Source organism: Oncorhynchus mykiss, chromosome 1, assembly GCF_057628025.1.
Source record: "Oncorhynchus mykiss isolate SJ-2025 chromosome 1, ASM5762802v1, whole genome shotgun sequence".
NCBI classification, from domain to species: domain Eukaryota; kingdom Metazoa; phylum Chordata; class Actinopteri; order Salmoniformes; family Salmonidae; genus Oncorhynchus; species Oncorhynchus mykiss.
The window spans coordinates 37,992,192-38,010,023 of record NC_143022.1 but is presented as its reverse complement, the minus strand read 5'-3'; the positions used below and the strand labels follow the sequence as shown (position 1 = coordinate 38,010,023).

Here is a 17,832-nt window from a genome sequence, read left to right as displayed (position 1 = left end):
AAGGGCTCATCAGAACCTGGCATAAACATAATCTAGTAGCCTAAAGAATCTACAGAAACACTGCTTTGCCTAACACCACCAGGGGTGACATCATACAAAGCACCATGCTGCCGGGAGCAACAACGCGGCCCAAGTCCCCGTTTCTTCTTAGTCAAGTATTAATGTCTACGGATAGATAAAGCCATGACACACTCCACCACAGCTTCCTGTGAGCCCACACACAGTCACACTCATGGGGGCGCACACACACACAAACAAACACACTTAAAATCTTGAGTAGATAAACAATTATTCACTCGTCACAGAACAGCTGTTTCCCAAACTGTCCAGCCAGTCTGCTTCCCGTACATTAGCCTGCCTGTCTAGATCCAGCCAGTCTGCCTCCCGTACATTAGCCTCCATGTCTAGATCCAGCCAGTCTGCCTCCGGTACATTAGCCTCCCTGTCTAGATCCAGCCAGTCTGCTTCCCGTACATTAGCCTCCCTGTCTAGATCCAGCCAGTCTGCCTCCGGTACATTAGCCTCCCTGTCTAGATCCAGCCAGTCTGCTTCCCGTACATTAGCCTCCCTGACTAGATCCATCCAGTCTGCTTCCCGTACATTAGCCTCCCTGTCTAGATCCAGCCAGTCTGCCTCCGGTACATTAGCCTCCCTGTCTAGATCCAGCCAGTCTGCCTCCGGTACATTAGCCTCCCTGTCTAGATCCAGCCAGTCTGCCTCCCGTACATTAGCCTCCCTGTCTAGATCCAGCCAATCTGCCTCCGGTACATTAGCCTCCCTGTCTAGATCCAGCCAGTCTGCCTCCCGTACATTAGCCTCCCTGTCTAGATCCAGCCAGTCTGCCTCCCGTACATTAGCCTCCCTGTCTAGATCCAGCCAGTCTGCCTCCCGTACATTAGCCTCCCTGACTAGATCCAGCCAGTCTGCTTCCCGTACATTAGCCTTCCTGTCTAGATCCAGCCAGTCTGCCTCCCGTACATTAGCCTCCCTGACTAGATCCAGCCAGTCTGCCTCCCGTACATTAGCCTCCCTGTCTAGATCCAGCCAGTCTGCCTCCCGTACATTAGCCTCCCTGTCTAGATCCAGCCAGTCTGCTTCCCGTACATTAGCCTCCCTGACTAGATCCATCCAGTCTGCTTCCCGTACATTAGCCTCCCTGTCTAGATCCAGCCAGTCTGCTTCCCGTACATTAGCCTGCCTGTCTAGATCCAGCCAGTCTGCCTCCCGTACATTAGCCTCCATGTCTAGATCCAGCCAGTCTGCCTCCGGTACATTAGCCTCCCTGTCTAGATCCAGCCAGTCTGCTTCCCGTACATTAGCCTCCCTGTCTAGATCCAGCCAGTCTGCCTCCGGTACATTAGCCTCCCTGTCTAGATCCAGCCAGTCTGCTTCCCGTACATTAGCCTCCCTGACTAGATCCATCCAGTCTGCTTCCCGTACATTAGCCTCCCTGTCTAGATCCAGCCAGTCTGCCTCCGGTACATTAGCCTCCCTGTCTAGATCCAGCCAGTCTGCCTCCGGTACATTAGCCTCCCTGTCTAGATCCAGCCAGTCTGCCTCCCGTACATTAGCCTCCCTGTCTAGATCCAGCCAATCTGCCTCCGGTACATTAGCCTCCCTGTCTAGATCCAGCCAGTCTGCCTCCCGTACATTAGCCTCCCTGTCTAGATCCAGCCAGTCTGCCTCCCGTACATTAGCCTCCCTGTCTAGATCCAGCCAGTCTGCCTCCCGTACATTAGCCTCCCTGACTAGATCCAGCCAGTCTGCTTCCCGTACATTAGCCTTCCTGTCTAGATCCAGCCAGTCTGCCTCCCGTACATTAGCCTCCCTGACTAGATCCAGCCAGTCTGCCTCCCGTACATTAGCCTCCCTGTCTAGATCCAGCCAGTCTGCCTCCCGTACATTAGCCTCCCTGACTAGATCCAGCCAGTCTGCTTCCCGTACATTAGCCTTCCTGACTAGATCCAGCCAGTCTGCTTCCCGTACATTAGCCTCCCTGTCTAGATCCAGCCAGTCTGCCTCCCGTACATTAGCCTTCCCATACAAGACACAGACAAGCAATACAGTCTCTAATATCAGCAACCCAGCTCTGAGTATAACCTCTCCCCCGACTGGTCTCCCCTGACTAAAAAGATGCTGAAATGAACCTGGTATGTCCGCTCTATTGTGTAGGAACTGATAACTGACTGATCTGCACAGGTCAAGTATCACAGGACAGCCAGGTCAATCGAGCAGTGTGTGTGTGTGTGTGTGTGTGTAACAGTAGATCCTCTGGCCATTAGACAGACAAGACAAGAGTGCACCTGTGGGAGTGGCCGAGAGCTCTGCTTCTGGCGTTGTCACGGATACCAAACACAGCCAAAAGAGGACAACACTTGAAGGCGGTTGCCATGCAAAAATGTGAGAAAGTGGCCTAATTCACAGACACAGCCCAAAGATTGTGTCGAGACAAGGCCAAAGGAACACAGACAGCTCACAGCTGCAGTCTCAAGATCGCAGCTTATTCTACTGCACGACCAATACGACCCAATGATTTTAAGAACACAAATCTTGAGACCACAGATGTCACGCCATCAGTTTAAATACAATTTTTTTCCATAGACTTTCACTGAAATTAAGACAACTAACTGTAAGGTCCATGTTTAGGGCTAATGCAGCTTTACACCAAAATGACCTGTCAATTTTAATTTCCCATGGAAAGGAAATCCACCATCAATCTAGCCAGAAAATGAATCATACTCATTGATTATTAGTCAGCATGCAATAATAACAACATGACTCTATGACTCCTTAAAGATGTTCAGAATGTAAATAGCCTACATGAGAGCTTTGAAAAATGTACCCTCACCTGGTATGAAGACAAGACATTTGTGCCAATGTTAGACCTGCATTCACCTTTAGACACTCAAGTGATTGCTCTGCTCTTGCCATTACCATGGTAATGTCTTTAATAGATAAGCTACTGGTAAGAGCATTTTTCATCAGTTGCCAGAAGACAATGTGAATGCCACATAAGCAAACAAAAAGTTCAATTGATTGCAGACTGATTTTATCATTCGTTTTTTTTGTTACAATCTGCCTTAGAATGACATCAACGTCTATTACTTCACATGAATTAAAACACTCTTGAAAGCAACAGTTTGACAAAGACAGCCAACAGAAAAAGACACAGAGAAAACTTGCAAAACAGGGGACAAAAAGCCAACAACTACTCACTTTGTTTAGTAGACTCCAACCGTTTGTCTGGGTCTCTGTGGTGGTGTGAAAGAGGAGCAAGAGAGAGAAACAGCCCTGTCACTGTGAGAGAGTGTTACACTGCTACCTGATCCAGTGGAGTGAATAAGAGCCCCCCACACACTCAGCGTGATGTGGAGGGGAGGGGTGGGAGCAGGAGAGAAAAGTAAAGTGGTGCCGCCATTCTCTGTCGCCCTGGAGACCAATGCTCTTTCAAAGAAATCGACCAATGACAAACACTGGTGATTGTGTTGAGACAAAAAAGTCACATGACTGCAGTTCCCTTAACACAAAAAACACAGAGATAGAGAGTGCGAGAGAGAGAGAGAGCGAAAATAAGAAAAGAGACAGGGAAGATTTTATGAAAAAGACAGAGGAAGAGAGAGAGACAAAGAGAGAGAATAATCGAAAAACAGACAGAAACAGAGAGAAAGAAAGGGGGATTGAATGGAAGTCAAAAGGGGGCCAGACACTGAAGAGGCCACCAGACCAAGGCCTGTCCCCATTTTCCTCCCCCTCCCTGCTCAAGGGGGGGGGGAACAGATTCTAGTCCAGCTCAAACTTTAACTCCCTGCCCGCCATTACGCCCTTTAACCTGCTAACACCCCCACAGCCTCACTGTGCTTGATGCAGAAATTGCCATTAACCACAGGCCAGCATACCCCATTCCCCCAATCCAAACCTTAGGCCTAACTATTAGGAGGATGGGAAAATATCTGACCCTGTATCAGTGGTTAAGGATAGTCCCATATCCTCCCTGTATTTCCCATGGCTGAGAGGATCAATGCGCTCTCCACCACTCAACACCACTGTGTGAGCCTGACGAGAAGTGCTACAGCTTCAGTTGGTCCTACGTTCGGAAACAGCTGATATTCCACTTTATTATCTGTTGTTGACACCATTCTGGTGTTGTCAACTGGTCTGCTGATGATAACACTGTCACAGGTGGCTGGTGTACCGTGTGGTTTGATAAGAATGTGACTGGCTTCTGAAGTGCTGTAAAAGAGCAGTGCAGAATAGCCCTGATTTCCCAACAACAGCTAACGTGTAGGGACGAGGGAGAGTGAAATACATGTACACGGGCTAAACAGAAAAGATAGCTGTATATTTGCACTCACACGTCCCTCACCTTTTCAGCAATATTTGAGCACGTGATCTGTTTCACTAAATGACCCTACTTCAGAAGTAAAATGCTCTCTCCAAAAGGGGGGTACACACCACAGGGAGAACAGACAGGTCTAAATGGCTAGGATTGATTTATTTGAAGTGGGTAATGGAGAGTTTTGACTGGAAGTGAACTGCTCTGTGATAGCCCTGTAATGGCTGCTGAATTAGGCTTTTAGTAACAGCTGTACCATAGATCTCAGTTTAGCACGGATATTTAGGCTACATACAGCAGCAGGTAGACATCATCTAGCATATTTGAAAATGAGATTTATCCCCAAAATGAACAATGAATGACCTATTGCACAGTAGCCTAATAGTAATAGAGGGTAGCCTAATAGCTATGGATCTGGCATGCTCTTCGAATGGATATAGCCTATTATAAGCTTAATAAAAGTAGCTTTATAACATCCTAGTATGACAGTCATTTCAAAATCATAGATCCCCATAATCAGAGACTGAACAATGAGACATTGTGTTTGAGCAGCATGTTCTGTAAATACTGTGTTCCAGTATAATAGTGACTGACTGACTGTAGAGATAACCTTGGAGCTGACAGGAGGAACCAGAAGTAGCCTAAGTTATGTTTTTATGGGCCTTTCAATCAGAGGAGAACATGTGAGTCACAGCTCTGATTAGGCTGTTGCAGGAGTACAGGCAGGATTAAGTACACTAGCACTTCAAACTGCTCTGACTGGGACAGAGGAAGAGTGTATATTGAGATTCACCCAGTGAGTAGCCTAATTGGGGTGACGGGAACAGGGAGTACCTCTATGGATCTTTCCACAGAGTGGACTGCTGTGGGAGTACGTAGTTTACTTGGGGTCATGCCCATGAACGGAATGCACTCTGTCTACCCCACAGCTAACAGTGTGTAAGGATGAGTGATGTGTGTGTGTGTGTGGGTGATGTGTGTAAAGTGCTATCTCCAGCTGGTACACAAGCCTTTTTGTTTTCCAATGGAAAAGCAGCTGGACAGATGATTCAGTGTGGGGGGATTTCAGGGAGGAGGAGGGCAAGGAGGGGGCAGACCTACAATTAGATACACATCTTTTGTTTCATTACAGCAATATGATAAGACCCAATAGACACTGGGGGAGGGAATGTATTCATATCCTGGGAAAATACACCATGAACATACCAAATGATGTTTTTGCGTTTCACTGAAGTGCAGCTCCCAAAGAAATAGAAAGATGCAAATGTGGCTTATTTTGCACTGCAGTTTTTAGATTGCAGAAGTAAACTGTTACTTCCACCATTAGGAGATGAGGAGGAGCAGAATGAAAGGACTAGTCTACAGATCAAGGGGATGGGATATTTACTAACAAAAATAATAAGATATAAACATAGGGGGATGGGATATTTACTAACAAAAATAATAAGATATAAACATAGGGGGGTGGGATATTTACTAACAAAACACTAAGATACAAACATAGGGGGATGGGATATTTACTAACAAAACACTAAGATAGTAAATATCCCATCCCCCTATGTTTGTATCTTAGTGTTTTGTTAGTAAATATCCCACCCCCCTATGTTTATATCTTATTATTTTTGTTAGTAAATATCCCATCCCCCTATGTTTGTAACAAAAAGACTAAGATACAAACATAGGGGGATGGGATATTTACTAACAAAACACTAAGATACAAACATAGGGGGATGGGATATTTACTAACAAAACACTAAGATACAAACATAGGGGGATGGGATATTTACTAACAAAACACTAAGATACAAACATAGGGGGATGGGATATTTACTAACAAAAAGACTAAGATACAAACATAGAGGGATGGGATATTTACTAACAAAAATAATAAGATACAAACATAGGGGGATGGGATATTTACTAACAAAAAGACTAAGATACAAACATAGCGCTAACTAAGTTCATGCTGAAATACTTGAATGGCATTCCACAGCAACAACGGCGGTCTTTGCCGTTTAAGATTAGGGAGGACGGTTTTTGGTGGCCTTATGTCTATTACACCATATTGGATGACTGTCATTCATATTCCATTCACCTATCGATAGGTTTAGGCTACTACATGATACTCGAAGTTGCCCTATACCCATCATCAGGTTGCTACAACCTACAAATGATAGTTTATAATGTAGGTGCACAGGTCTATAGACAAATTTGAGTAATCAAGGTGACAGACAGTGACACATTCAATACCACCTTGCACATTCTTGCCTGCATCTAGCTGATCTGGGGTTTAATCATTAGTCCAAACAGTTGACTAACAGCGCTGCCTCAGGACCTGGACGACTTGCCTTAATAGAAGGAAGTCACTTTAATCATATCTACATGTACATAATACCTCAATCAGCCTGACTAACCGGTGTCTGTATGTAGCCTCACTTTTATAGCCTAGCTACTGTATATAGCCTGTCTTTTTACTGTTGTTTTATTTCTTTACTTACCTATTGTTCACCTAATACCTTTATTGTACTATTGGTAAGAGCCTGTAAGTAAGCATTTCACTGTAAGGTGTTGTTGTGTACCTGTTGTATTCAGCGCACGTGACAAATAAACTTTGATTTGATTTGACTGCTCTTGGCCGTACCACACCGTAGACCGTATGTGGCCGTAGACACACAACTATAAGGACTGCTGTTTTCCCACAGAACACTATAACAGCTGGCACTCTCACACTGCTATGGCAGATTATTTATTTCATAGGAAAAAGCAGCAACATCAAGCACTACACAGCTGTGGGTCTATATCAGTCTGCTAATACAGGATTAGTAAAGGCCCAGTGCACTAGTTTTGTGAAAAAAAATTAACTAAATGTATATGTGTTTACCAGAATTAGTAACTTGAGTCTGATAACTATCTGTACAAAACAGTTAATCTGATAATACTTGTGGAATATAGAAATAGTTGTTTGACATACTGTATTTTTGCCTCTTTCTTGAAATACTTTGCAAATGCAACTTATTTCTATGTGAAAGCTGAAATGGTCTATTAATTCCTTTTCCATTTTAGTAGACACTCTTATCCAGAGCAACTTACAGTAGAGAGTGCACACATTTTCATACTTTTTCATATTGGTCCCTCGTGGGAATTGAAGCCACAACCCTAACATTGCAAGTGCCATGATACAAACTGAGCCACATCACCACATCATCACAAACCAATTGATGTCTCAACGTACTCAATTGCTGTATTGTACATTGTTTTTCTTCATGGTGATGGAAAGTCTACAGGTATAAACCTAGATGACTAGCCTAAGTACAATACATTCATATACATTTACATTAAGTGGTTTGTAAGGATGGCAAATTAATACTGCACAAAAAGTGGTTGTTTTCCATATTATTTGATCAAGAAATGTGTTCATTTGATATGATCTTTTGTGTCTTTGCCCATACCTTTGCAACATCCATTAGAATGGCAATATCAGAGAAAGGGACAGGGCAACAACTCTTACAAATCCATCTATTGAATCCTGCAAGATACTGTTCTTCATTATAAACTGGGTGGTTCGAGCCACGAATGCTGATTGGCTGACAGCCATGGTATTTCAGACCATATACCATGGGTATTACAAAACATTTATTTGTACTGCTCTTATTACGTTGGTAACCAGTTTATAATAGAAACAAGGCACTTCGGGGGTTTGTGATATATGGTCAACACGCCACGGCTTAGAGCTTTGTCCAGGCACTCCGCGTTGCGTATACAACCTCTCCTCGGGCCTTATTGCTTAATTATACAACAACCTTTTTTTTCCAAAGCAGAGACGCTGCAAAAAATGTTACCCCTCTACAGACTCTACAGATGTCTATATCAGCCCGCTAATACTAGTAAAGGCTAAGTGCACTCCTCTTGTGATTATGTAGAATACCAGTCAAAAGTTTGGACACACCTTCTCATTCAACAGTTTTTACTTATTTTCCCCATTTTCTGTATTGTAGAATAATTGCAAAGACATCAAAAGTATTAAATAACACATATGGAATCATGTAGTAACCAAGAAAGTGTAAAACAAATACAAATATATTTTATATTTGAGATTCTTCAAAGTAGCCACACTTTGCCTTGATGACAGCTTTGCACACTCTTAGCATTCTCTCAACCAGCTTCATGAGGTAGTCACCTGGATTGCTTTTCCAACCGTCTTGAAGGAGTTCCCACAAATGCTGAGCACTTGTTGGATGCTTTTCCTTCACTCTGCGGTCCAACTCATCCCAAACCATCTCAATTGGGTTGAGGTCGGATGATTGTGGAGGCCAGGTCATCTGATGCAGCACTCCATCACTCTCCTTCTAGATCAAATAACACCTAACACAGCTTGGAGGTGTGTGCTGGGTCATTGTCCTCTTGAAAAACAAATGATAATCCCAAGCACAAACCTGGTTAAGCATGGCTAACACAATTCTAAATAAATCACCAACAGCAAAGCACCCCCACAACAGCACACCTCCACCTCCATGCTTCACGGTGGGAACCACACATGGAGAATACATCCGTTCACCTACTCTGCATCTCACAAAGACACAGCGGTTGGAACCAAAAGTCTCAAATTTGGGACGGACAGATTTCCACCGGTTTAATGTCCATTGCTCGTGTTTCTTGGCCCAAGCAGGTCTCTTCTTATTATTGGTGTCCTTTAGTAGGGGTTTCTTTGCAGAAATTCGACCATGAAATCCTGATTCACGCAGTCTCCTCTGAACAGTTGATGTTGAGATGTGTCTGTTACTTGAACTCTGTGAAGCATTTATTTGGGCTGCAATCTGAGGTGCAATTAATGTCAATTAGTGTCAATATTAGCATGTAAATCTTAGTGGGGCAAACTCAACAAAAAAAAAGTAAGATGCATGCCAGCAAAGACACTACACAACACTAAACAATACATTAATTGCACTATAGCAGCGACAAGTGGTGCCCACAAACTGTTAGGGCCTACATCTTACTACAGCTACACCTGGCTATCAGTGGAGCCTTGTCTGGCAGCGAAACAATTAATTCAGACTCATTTACTGTCTTTTTAAAAACCATAGCTGATATGGCTGACTTGCTTAAACAAATGTGGTTTCTACTGACAATTGAAATGTACAAACTATGGCATAAGGGAACGATGAGCGGATAAGAGGCATTCTGTAATTTCGATTAAGAGATTAATGAGTGAGCTACGTACGGTAAGATGGACGTAGTTAATATAACTATTTGTTCAGTACTTTTGAAATGTACAGCGACAGAATGCACAACATGGGATGCTCTTACAGTATTTTACCATAGGATAAAGGGGGCATATAAGCAGACAATGAAACCTCTTACAATATTAAATGATGACATTTCTCAAAAACAGGTTACAGGCTGCAGCACCACCGAGTCAGAACAATAATGTTAAGCAAAATTAAATGAAATAGACCAAATGATTAGGGTGAGGCACATGGGCTACTAAAAGCCTACTACACAACATACACTTAGAATGACTTTCTTAGCTACAGTATAAATATCTCTCTGGCATCCTATATCATTTATGAAGCAGCATAAGACATTTCTGGACTTGTTGTGATGTGCTTGAACAGGAAAGTGGCGCGGCGGTCCTCCATGGGCAAATTTTGTCATCAAAGAGAAAGATTCTGGATTTACAGTTCCGAGTTGAATGACCGTTCAAAGACGTATTATTCCCGACTTCCCAGTTGCAAAGCTTGCAGTTAGCCACTGTCAACGATTCCTTCCAAACAACTCATTGTTGAATTTGCGATTTCCAACTTGTTGTGTAATGTTTATGTCCAACGGCCGATGAGCACCGATACATTTTTATCCATACTTTTTCTTCTTTATTTCTCTTGATATGACAAGGATTAAGAATGATCTGCCAGTAGACTTGATTCATGATGATGACTGCTAGCTAAGATTGTGAAAGTATGATGTTGACATGATCAGTCCAATCAAAGCTACTGTACATATAACGTGATTTGATGTCATTTCTGTGGCCAATGACATAGAGCCTTCTTGGAAAAAGCACTTCCAATGTAACGCTATGGCAGCGCCCAAAGGCCTCACATTGTTGATGCCTAAACTTACTAAAGGCAGTGACAGTGTCCCCATGAGTGACAGAACACGAAGTCAATCACGGTGCAATGCTGAGCCAATCACAGTGCAATGCTCCTATTTTCTGCTGGCCTGCCCCACCACCACAGAAAGCACTGAGCTAGGCTGAAACACCTGCATTTTGGAGTGGACTGTTTGTACGCGGCTTTATTAACGCAATAATATATATATATATTTTACATTGTTTGCAAACTGATATGTGACACATATTAATGCCACAATAACATGCGAAACAGGCCACCCCCAAAATAAAATCATATATATATATATATATATATATATATATATATATATATATATATATATATATATATATATATATATATATATATATATATATATACACACACATTTTTATTTGTTTATTTTGGGGGGAAATAATGTGGGGCTCAAAACAGGCTCTGCCCCACCTGCCCTGAATGACGGGATGCCACTGCAGTTAATTACCGATTTCTGAGGCTGGCAACTCTAATGAACTTATTCTCTAAAGGTAACTCTGGGTCTTCCTTTCATGTTGCGGTCCTCATGAGAGCCAGTTTCATCATAGCGCTTGTTGCTTTTTGCGACAGTACTTGAAGAAACTTTCAAGTTCTTGACATTTTCCAAATCTTGATGTCTTAAAGTAATGATGGACTGTCGTTTCTCTTCACTTATTTGAACTGTTGTTGCCATAATATAGACAATGGTCTTTTACCAAATAGGGCTATTTTCTGTATACCAACCCTAACTTGTCACAACACAGCTGATTGGCTCAAACGCATTAAGGAAAGAAATTCTAAAAATTAACTTTTAACAAGGCACATCTGGTAATTGAAATGCATTCCAGGTGACTACCTCATGAAGCTGGTTGAGAGAATGCCAAGCGTGTGCAAAGATATCAAGGCAAAGAGTGGCTACTTTGAAGAATATATTTTGATTTGTTTAACAGTTTTTTTGGTTACTACATGATTCCATGTGTTATTTCATAGTGTTGATATCTTCACTATTATTCTACAATGTAGAAAATAGTAAAAATCAAGAAAAACCTTGGAATGAGTAGCTGTGTTTAAACTTTTGACTTGTACTGTGTAAAATTTGCTATTAATATTTTTTTGCAATTCAGATTTTTCAGGGGGAGCTGCAGCATCTTCAGCACCCCTACTTCCCACAGCTATGATGCACTGATAAATAGTTCACATTCATCTAAGTCTTTATCTTTCAGACAAGCACAAACCCGTATATGTAATGGATGTCACATTAAATCATAATTTTATTGCACTAAATGAAGGTAACATTCTTTCACAGTTTAAAGCTGGTCTCACAGGCTGGCATAAATATATCACCCTTACCTTTTAACCTCGTCAGAGAGGAGGAGCGGCAGGTACCAGTACAGCTAGGAGCAGCCAGAAGGATGGAGAAGATGGCGGAGGCGGATGTTTTGTTTGAAACTGATGGCTCGTCAAGTGGAGATGAGAGAAGGAATGGATTGCCGTGGCTAACAAAAAGGGAAATAAGAGAAGTAAAGTGGGCGTGGAATCTAGTGAAGCCTTGCTCTGCACACTGTATCGCCCCAGCCTCCTGCCTGCTGTGCCAGTGGGAGGCGGGGACAAACAGGCCTGGGCAACTCCAGTCCTCGGGGGCCTGATTGGTGTCACACTTTTTCCCCTGCCCCAGCAAACACACCTAACTCCAATAATCAACTAATCATGATCTTCAGTTAAAAATGCAATTTGTGTAAATCAGCTGTGTTTGCTAGGGATGGGGAAAAGTGTGACACCAATCAGGCCCCCGAGGACTGGAATTGCCCAGGCCTGCAACTAGACAGTGTCCTTCGCTACCGCCTGTCGGGCACGGTTTCTTGGGTACACAGTAGGCGGGCGATCATGCAGGAACCAATGGGATGCGCATAAATGCCCACATGCAGGAACTCCCTGAATGGCGGGTTGCAGTTGCACACTATTGGTCAGATCTTGTACAACTGTTTAACCATAGTGAAGGAATTGATCCCATTGACACATCAAAATATCAACCTGATATTTACATACTTGTGCAAATATTTCAATGGGAGAAAAATTGATACATTATGGTTATTGGAGGAGGCAATCAGAAACTGAAAACAAATACACACACACACAATTAAGCTGTCTAGCATGGCTCACAAAATGAAGCTGTGGCTTACTTAGATAACATTACTGTAGCTGGCTAACAGGTGGTTTTTTGTGCAGGTGTTTTTCCAATTTTGTCTCTTAGCGGATTATAGCAATTCGGGGGTCAAACTACTTCATCTCTTATTTCAGGGTTATTTTTTACAAGTTGTTTTGCCATGGAGTGCATGGTCCCGTTAAATCAACTCCCGACGGTCCCTGTCAGCTACTTTCTACTGGACATCAGTCCCCATGTAATGCGTCTGTGTGTAGCTGGCGCAGGACAGCAGATATGAGTAATGTACGCAATTTTACTCAACAATAATCACAATACACGTCAAATAAATCCAAGGCCACAATAACGGACCGCAATACAAGAAACAGTCACTCAAACAAACAAACATGGGGGAACAGAGGGTTAAAAAAATAACAAGTAATTGGGGGATTGAAACCAGGTGTGCAAGTCAAAACAAATGGAAATTGAAAAGTGGATCAGCGATGGCTAGAAGACCGGTGACGTCGATCGCCGAACTCTGCCCGAACAAGGAGAGGGACCGACTTCGGCGGAAGAGGTGACACCCCAGGCCAGTGTGTGAACAACAGTCTGATTGACATCTTAAAGGGGTAGTGTCCGGAGAATGAAAAAAGTTGTTGATGATGATGACGACTCGTGTCCAGGCTGGCGTATGCCGTTTATTTCCTTTTCTTGAAAGTAAGAAATAGATGCTAGATTTGGAAGTTTTTACTTTAAGTGCATTTTAATATCATAAAGTTGGCATATTTATATTGAACTAAAAAACAACAGATAGTTCTCATATCCGCTCCCCTTCCTTTAACAGCATTCCACTAACTTCTCCGAGCAACAGGTTCACTCCTTCTTCTGCCCATTTCTATTTCTATTTTCCTGTCTATGCCAAGAAACCAATGGTCTCATCGCTCATAGCAACAGTAAACAACGGCCTTGGAAAAACACTTCACATCCCCAACATAATCAGATTCCATGTAGGCCCACACTTACAGAGGTTGAGCTAACCATATATACTATATGATACCTGTATGATACCTACCTATACCTCAACTTCGTATCGGGCCTAACAACAGTGCCAACATATATTCCAAACACTCAGGCATTATCACTTAATATTGGCTATGGTGCTAACAACAACTAACGTGACACAATTTGGTGACAACAAATCAGTTCTATGTAGGTTACCTTACTTTAGTTATTTCACAATGAGAAACTGAAAGTTTTATAATGCTTCTATGAAATCAAATTGTAGCAACTTGTAATAGCCTAAACTTTTTGTCATAAATGTTCAAAGCTAAATGGTATCTGGCAGGCATCTATTGCAAATTCCATTTGCAAATATTAAACCCTAGCCAGCAGCTCTAGCAGCACTAAGCTAAGCTACACGTGCATTGGCTTGATGGCTACATCAATGAACATGTTCTTGATCTCAGTTTTTAATGCATAGGGAAAGCAAACACTTAGATTGTTACAGCAAAGATTAGGGCAGAGGAACAGATGAGATAGGCTTACATGGACCAGTGATGGTGGCTCAGAGAATGCAATTTAAAACACCTTCCTCGCTTGCATAGGCACCTGAGCAATGGCTCAAACGGAGCAGCTGTACCGACACTTTCAAAATATGTCACATCTGCTACTACAACGCCCTCTACTGCTCATCCTGTGTCTCCTTGACCTGCCGCCACTCCCCCAGTATTCTCTCCCTCTCTCTCTGTGTGATTGTGTGGGCAGAGACGGGTGTACCGGAGACAGAGCAGATCCCACCCGCTGCAACCTGTTCCATAATCAAGACCTCTACAAATACTCAGCCCTGCCACTTCCACACTGCCAGGTCATAATCTCTGCTCAGTCAGTCTACGTTTCTAGACGTTTGTTGCTATTCAGATCCTGTCGTGCCTGTTTTCCTTGCCTGATGTGGTTTTCCCCTCCGCTACAGTTCTGCCCGCTCTGACTCTTGTCCCTGTCTCCAGTCCCAAGTCTCATCATCCTGCTACTCTGTCCTGGATTCCCCACTCTACTACTCCCTTGAATTCCCCTCTAGACCTGCTTACCCTGTCTCAACCCCTTTCGCTCCAGCCTCAGCCTCCGCACCTGGTTTCCAGCAACCCGCCCAAGCTTCCCCTGACCTGCACTCCATCTCTCCCGTGTCAATAAATACCTTGGTTACTTCATCCCAGTCTCTCTTGGGTTCCACTCCGCATAACAAAATATGGATGTAATGTTTTTGAAACACCACTTTTTACCAGAAAATTATCGGGATCTATTGGCTAATTTGTAATTTTCACATGTTTTATGTCTTGAGCTTGTCTGTATTAAAATAGATAAGTGTTGCACCACCTCGCCCCATCCTCGGAAAAGGAGTGGTTTGGACCACTTGCTTCACTCCCGCTCTCCACTGTTTTGATTCAGTGCTGTTAAAAAGCACTAGTTGCACCACTGGTGTTGAAAATGAAAAGGCTCCTGCAAAGGGTGCAAAATCCTATGTGCCGTCATTACATTTGAATCGTTGTTTCATGTCTGACGGTATTGGTCCAAATGTGTTACATGTCATTTAAGCGGCGTGCACCATGAGCAAATTCCTTTTATAAAGTCACGTTGCCTGTAAGAATCATCATGAGCACAGGCATGTCTGCTTAGATTAGGCTTTGCTGTAGCGCAGACTCTGACTCTGAGTAGCCTTCCATCAGCATACCAAAGGTTGCACCTTAGCGGGATGTCAAGGAGTAGCTGGCAAGTGAGAGATAAACAGTAGTCCCAATATTGGGCTACATGATGTCTGTGAAATAATTGTCCTTCCCAAGCTTAAACCAGTCTGCATTTTCCCCATATTTCCGAACTTCAATTGGTTAAATTACATTGTTAAAATGTTTATATTCAGTTAGAAAAGTAACAGACCTGTTCAGCAGTACACAGCCTAGCCTACATCAGCTGGTGAGCTGAGAGGGCACATTCATGTGGGTGGCCAGACAGACTCCGCTCTGCCTCCGATTTTACACATCAAGCAGGTGCCTCTCTTGCTTCCCGGTAGCTAACCAGTCACAACCAGCAGTCTAGTTAGTTAGCCTACCATTTGTCTGGTGAAGAAAAACACAAGCTGCTTCACAAAAATAAAAATAATAGCAGTTTTTACCTCCCTTGAGTATAGAAACGTTTTGGAATTTATAGTCTCGCTCAACCCTCGCACTTTCCCCACTGCATTTCATAGCCAGGTTCTGTAGCCAACATAATAACCAAGTCTCCCACTTTTCCTCAGAAAAAAACAGCTTGATTCTAGCTATTACTGTTCAAAAAATAAGACCCATGACACCGACACTACTTTTTTTTCTTTCTATCCTGCTTTGGTGGGCTGCATTTTACATTCAGAAAGCATAACGCATACCTTTCTAAAACGACCTTCCTAAAACCACGCTACTTGCGGACCGGACCGTTAACCATCTGTTTAGCATACACTTTGTTCAATCATGTTACCTTATTAGCTAGCTATAGCAAACAACCTGGGGCGCGTTCAGGAGGACGCAACGTTTTGGAACGTTAATATAGAAATATGCAATGTATAATGTAATAAGGAATAGCGTCGGCTCTATTCACGCAATTTCTATCTGCAACGTTCGAAAACGTTTTGGTAGCAATACCAGTAGCCTATATGCAAGCATTTGGTGGCACAGAAAGGAAAATGGATGGCAACAGTTGACCAAATCCCTCTTGCCACTACACTATATCTGACTGGGTAAATATTTTTATTTTGGGTTAATCCTGACCCAGGGATATAGATTTACAGATTTAGACCAGGAGTCGAGCATGCTACTTTCGCTCTCTCTTCCTCTGTGCTTGTGTGTGTGTTTTTGTTTTGTATGTAATGTGCAATATCTATGTAGATTGAATTAGGAATTTACATGGCCGGATAATTGTTATAAAGTGCCGTGCAAAATTATTCATCCCCATTGGAGTTTTCCTATTTTGTTGCATTACAACATGTAATTTAAATTGATTTTATTTGGACTTCATGTAATGAACATACACAAAATAGTCCAAATTGGTGAAGTGAAATGAAAAAAAATTACTTGTTTAAAGAAATTCAAAAAAATGGAAAAGTGGTGCGTGCATATGCATTTGCTATGAAGCCCCTAAATAAGATCATGGTTCAACCAATTACCTTCAGAAGTCACATAATTAGTTAAATAAAGTCCACCTGTGTGCAATCTAAGTGTCACATGATCTCAGCACCTGTTTTGAAAGGCCCCAGAGTTTACAACACCACTAAGCATGTGGCACCATGAAGACCAAGGTGCTCTCCAAACAGGGCAGGAACAAAGTTGTGGAGAAGTACAGATCAGGGTTGGGTTATAAAAAAAAAATCAGAAACTTTGAACATCCCACAGAACACCATTTCAATCCATAATTAAAAAATAGAAAGAATATGGCACTACAACAAACCTGCCAAGAAAGGGCAGCCCACCAAATCGCACAGACCAGAGGCAACAAAGAGGCCAAAGATAACCCTAAAGGAGCTGCAAAGCGCCACAGGGGAGATTGGAGTATATGTCCATTGACCACTTTAAGCTGTACACTCCACAGAGCTGGGCTTTACGGAAAAGTGGCAAGAAAAAAAGCCATTGCTAAACACTTGCTCTTTCCATGGCATAAACTGACCAGGTGAATACAGGTGAAAGCTATGATCCCTTATTGATGTCACTTGTTAAATCCACTTCAATCAGTGTAGATGAAGGGGAGGAGACTGGTTAAACTAGGATTTTTAAGCCTTGAGACAATTGAGACATGGATTGTGCATGTGCCATTCAGAGGGTGAATGTGCAAGACAAAGGATTTAAGTGCCTTTTAACAGGTTATAGTAGTAGGTGCTTGGCGCACCAGTTTTCGTGTGTCAAGAACTGCAACCCTGCTGTGTTTTTCATCCTCAGCAGTTTCCCATGTGTATCAAGAATGGTGCACCACCCAAAGGACATCCAGCCAACTTGACACTGTGGGAAGCATTGGAGTCAACATGTGCCAGCATCCCTGTGGAACGCTTTTGACAGCTTGTAGAGTCCATGCCCCGATGGAAAGAGGCTGTTCTGAGGGCAAAAGTTTGGGCGGGGGTGCAACGCAATATTAGGAACGTCTTCTTAATGTTTTGTACATGGTGTATATTCTCATGTACAGTTGAAGTCGGAAGTTTACATACACCTTAGCCAAATACATTTAAACTC

The 17,832-nt window shown here is 42.8% G+C and overlaps 1 protein-coding gene across 10 annotated transcripts in view; it reads right to left on the bottom strand.

Moving 5' to 3' along the window:
• The window catches only part of rassf7a (Ras association domain family member 7a), a 71,801-nt gene extending 56,102 nt beyond the window's left edge, over positions 1 to 15,699 (bottom strand). For 6 of the 10 annotated variants that reach the window (XM_036976902.2, XM_036976927.2, XM_036976920.2 and 3 more), the window contains exon 1: positions 3,217 to 3,679. The gene's annotated coding sequence lies outside the window, so the exon portion shown is untranslated. Of the gene's footprint in view, positions 1 to 3,216; positions 3,706 to 11,802; positions 11,949 to 15,520 lie in introns of those variants that run through there. The other 4 variants (XM_036976917.2, XM_036976938.2, XM_036976953.2 and 1 more) reach the window with 3 other exon arrangements.
• Between the last annotated feature and the right edge of the window lie 2,133 nt (positions 15,700 to 17,832).